The sequence below is a fragment of the Nanorana parkeri genome, unplaced genomic scaffold, assembly GCF_000935625.1.
Source record: "Nanorana parkeri isolate BGI_ZX_2015 unplaced genomic scaffold, ASM93562v1 scaffold1354, whole genome shotgun sequence".
Taxonomy (NCBI): Eukaryota; Metazoa; Chordata; class Amphibia; order Anura; family Dicroglossidae; genus Nanorana; species Nanorana parkeri.
In genome coordinates, this window is record NW_017307622.1 from 340,547 (window position 1) to 344,979 (window position 4,433).

The 4,433-nt window shown below is 58.2% G+C and overlaps 1 protein-coding gene across 1 annotated transcript in view; it reads right to left on the minus strand.

The window, feature by feature from the left end:
• The window catches only part of FAM46C (family with sequence similarity 46 member C), a 16,671-nt gene extending 16,139 nt beyond the window's left edge, over nt 1–532 (minus strand). The window contains exon 1 of the mRNA XM_018569552.1: nt 526–532. The gene's annotated coding sequence lies outside the window, so the exon portion shown is untranslated. The remainder of the gene's footprint in view (nt 1–525) is intronic.
• Between the last annotated feature and the right edge of the window lie 3,901 nt (nt 533–4,433).

A 4,433-nucleotide genomic window follows, 5' to 3' on the forward strand; every position in this document is an offset into this window, starting at 1 on the left:
AAAGCCCTCCACCCCAGAGAAGACAGGCAATCCCCTACCACTGGTCCCCCCTTCAATCCCAGGAGCCCCCAATGTGACTGCAGGAGGAGAGAAGACTTCAGATCATAGAGAGGAATCCGCTGGCACAGTGAGCATGGCACCCAATATATGGGGGGGGGAGGGGGGTGCACAGGTACTACAAATCAGTCTGAGCCCCCAACCATCTTCTGGAGTCCATGCACTACAAATCCCAGCATGCCACCTGCAGACTTGACCTGAGAGAGATCAGCAGGGACCCCCGTCATGCTGAGACTTGTAATCCAACACCAGGAGCGCTCAAGTTGTCACTTCAATGCGAGATCTACAGTCCGGGCACAGCTGGACATGCTGGTCCCTGGAGCACACAAGAGCTGAGAGAAACCAGCCATGCTGGGACTTGCGGTACCCCAACACCATACAATCCTCATAAGAAAGGGGATCCATGTGGGACCCATATGAGGAGAAGGGGCTCCGTGTGGGTGCTGTACATGAAGAAGTGTCACTCACCAGCTGGGTGTCTCTGGACTGACTCGGGATGACCGGTATCTCCGCACTGCTCTGCTGTCAGTGGTAATACACTCTACCGCTCCGTCAGGGATTCCACCGCTCTTATATCCTCCTGGAAGACCTCATCACCCCGCGGATCCCTCCGCCTCCTCCCCTCACACTCCTCACCGTCCCCCCGACCGCTCCCCCGCTTCCTGCCTCACCCTAACAGAACACCCGGAAGCAGAGCTCCCTATTGCGGTACCCCCGTCCCCATCAGAACCCCGGAACCCACCGGACTACTTTTCTATAAACATAGTAAGTTCAGATCCCTCCGCCGCAGTCAATGGTTGCCCGGAGACCCGTACACAGTAGGCGGAGCTATTCTTACAGCGCTCCAAGTAAAAGGAGGAGACTCGGGGGTTCTATGGGCGGGGCTAGCGGTGTGCTCTCCGCCAATGACATCGCTGCACTGATTGATACATTGTTACAATGATGTATAACCTGGAATGGGATTAAAGCGAACCTGTCACCTCTGAGAGCAGACAGGAAGTCAGCCTTAGAGAGAACCTGTCACCGCTGGGAGCAGACAGGAAGTCAGCCTTAAAGAGAACCTGTCACCGCTGGGAGCAGACAGGAAGTCAGCCTTAAAGAGAACCTGTCAGTGCTGGGAGCAGACAGGAAGTCAGCCTTAAAGAGAACCTGTCACCTGGCTTCAGGAACAGAGATGTATTGCCCTTTCACATAGCGTCAGTTGATTGGTTGCATTGCTTTTATATTTGTGGCAGTGCTGGAACAGGGCGAGGTGAGTGTGACCCCAAAGTCCAGGAGAAAGTGGGGACTGAGGAGCAGAGGAGAGAGTGGGGACTGAGGAGAGAGTGGGGACTGAGGAGCAGAGGAGAGAGTGGGGGCTGAGGAGCAGCGGAGAGAGTGGGGACTGAGGAGCAGAGGAGAAAGTGGGGAGTGAGGAGCAGAGGAGAGAGTGGGGACTGAGGAGCAGAGGAGAGAGGGGGGGCTGAGGAGAGAGTGGGGACTGAGGAGCAGAGGAGAGTGTGGGGACTGAGGAGCAGAGGAGAGAGTGGGGACTGAGGAGAGAGTGGGGACTGAGGAGCAGAGGAGAGAGTGGGGACTGAGGAGCAGAGGAGAGAGTGAGGACTGAGGAGCAGAGGAGAGAGTGGGGACTGAGGAGCAGAGGAGAGAGTGGGGACTGAGGAGCAGAGGAGAGAGTGGGGACTGAGGAGCAGAGGAGAGAGTGGGGACTGAGGAGCAGAGGAGAGAGTGGGGACTGAGGAGCAGAGGAGAGAGTGAGGACTGAGGAGCAGAGGAGAGAGTGGGGACTGAGGAGCAGAGGAGAGAGTGGGGACTGAGGAGCAGAGGAGAGAGTGGGGACTGAGGAGCAGAGGAGAGAGTGGGGACTGAGGAGCAGAGGAGAGAGTGGGGACTGAGGAGCAGAGGAGAGAGTGGGGACTGAGGAGCAGAGGAGAGAGTGGGGACTGAGGAGCAGAGGAGAGAGTGGGGACTGAGGAGCAGAGGAGAGAGTGGGGACTGAGGAGCAGAGGAGAGAGTGGGGACTGAGGAGCAGAGGAGAGAGTGGGGACTGAGGAGCAGAGGAGAGAGTGGGGACTGAGGAGCAGAGGAGAGAGTGGGGACTGAGGAGCAGAGGAGAGAGTGGGGACTGAGGAGCAGAGGAGAGAGTGGGGACTGAGGAGCAGAGGAGAGAGTGGGGACTGAGGAGCAGAGGAGAGAGTGGGGACTGAGGAGCAGAGGAGAGAGTGGGGACTGAGGAGCAGAGGAGAGAGTGGGGACTGAGGAGCAGAGGAGAGAGTGGGGACTGAGGAGCAGAGGAGAGAGTGGGGACTGAGGAGCAGAGGAGAGAGTGGGGACTGAGGAGCAGAGGAGAGAGTGGGGACTGAGGAGCAGAGGAGAGAGTGGGGACTGAGGAGCAGAGGAGAGAGTGGGGACTGAGGAGCAGAGGAGAGAGTGGGGACTGAGGAGCAGAGGAGAGAGTGGGGACTGAGGAGCAGAGGAGAGAGTGGGGACTGAGGAGCAGAGGAGAGAGTGGGGACTGAGGAGCAGAGGAGAGAGTGGGGACTGAGGAGCAGAGGAGAGAGTGGGGACTGAGGAGCAGAGGAGAGAGTGGGGACTGAGGAGCAGAGGAGAGAGTGGGGACTGAGGAGCAGAGGAGAGAGTGGGGACTGAGGAGCAGAGGAGAGAGTGGGGACTGAGGAGCAGAGGAGAGAGTGGGGACTGAGGAGCAGAGGAGAGAGTGGGGACTGAGGAGCAGAGGAGAGAGTGGGGACTGAGGAGCAGAGGAGAGAGTGGGGACTGAGGAGCAGAGGAGAGAGTGGGGACTGAGGAGCAGAGGAGAGAGTGGGGACTGAGGAGCAGAGGAGAGAGTGGGGACTGAGGAGCAGAGGAGAGAGTGGGGACTGAGGAGCAGAGGAGAGAGTGGGGACTGAGGAGCAGAGGAGAGAGTGGGGACTGAGGAGCAGAGGAGAGAGTGGGGACTGAGGAGCAGAGGAGAGAGTGGGGACTGAGGAGCAGAGGAGAGAGTGGGGAGTGAGGAGCAGAGGAGAGAGTGGGGACTGAGGAGCAGAGGAGAGAGTGGGGACTGAGGAGCAGAGGAGAGAGTGGGGACGAGAAGAAAACAAGGACCTGGGCAGAAGACGAAGCTGGTCTTGAAGTTGGATGGAAGGAGAGCGATGATGTCACCACCCTCATTCCCTACCATCAGGCCTTGTATGGCGTTGGGCTGCAGGACTTTTTGTCCTTGGTCTCACCACACAGGACCAGGATGGGACCTCAAGAACGTGGAACATTCTCCAGCGTCGTGGAAGGCGGCGCGCCGGCCCCTATCCGATCGGCCTTCCTTTGGGGGGTGTCACCTCATCGAATGTATTCCTCCCGATCTTCCTCTTTGGTGTCGTTTCACAGTCCGCGCGTCACAATATAAAACATGCAACTAAATTCCAGCGCGGCGATTCAGAATTCGGGAACGCCCGAGGCTCCGTAATATAACAATGGCTCCGCCTCCTCTGGTGACAGAAGGTCACATACCGTTCTCTACCATACAAATTGGGAACGCTGCGTCACTTCTTCTATTCACAGACTTACACAATTCCTCAACCCAACTTCCTACAAAACATGAGACGTTCCTCAGAGGAGGTGGCCCCTGAAGAAGGTCCTCCGCGGGCCCAGGACTGAACCCGGAGAGTGTTGCCCCATCCGAAAAGAAGGAGGAGGGATTTAGGAAGAGATGAGAGCCAACCAATGGGGTTTAGAGTCCGGAATGTTCTATTTCATCGAGATCAATTCAAAGTTTAAAAAAAAAACTGGGGGGAGGGGCTTCAGAAGAAGACTGTCGGGGGTTGAGGGGTAGCTCAACCTGGCTGGAGACTCAGCTGAGAAGGGGGATGCCCACGCGCCCCTCGTCCCACACCTCCTGGAAGTAGTGACAGGGGATGTAAGGACAGAGAGGAGCACAGGCGCCGGGAACTGGGGACTGGCCGGTTCTTGAGGAGGCGTTTGAGTGCGTTGGACCAGCTGGTGTGTCGGCAGGACCGAGGTGACACCAGGGCCGAGGTGACACTAGGACTGAGGTGACACCAGGGCCGAGGTGACACTAGGACCGAGGTGACACCAGGGCCGAGGTGACACTAGGACCGAGGTGACACCAGGGCCGAGGTGACACTAGGACCGAGGTGACACTAGGACCGAAGTGACACCAGGACCGAGGTGACACCAGGACCGAGGTGACACCAGGGCCGAGGTGACACTAGGACCGAGGTGACACCAGGACCGAGGTGACACTAGGACCGAGGTGACACTAGGACCGAGGTGACACCAAGGCCGAGGTGACACTTGGACCGAGGTGACACCAAGGCCGAGGTGACACCAGGGCCGAGGTGACACCAGGACCGAGGTGACAC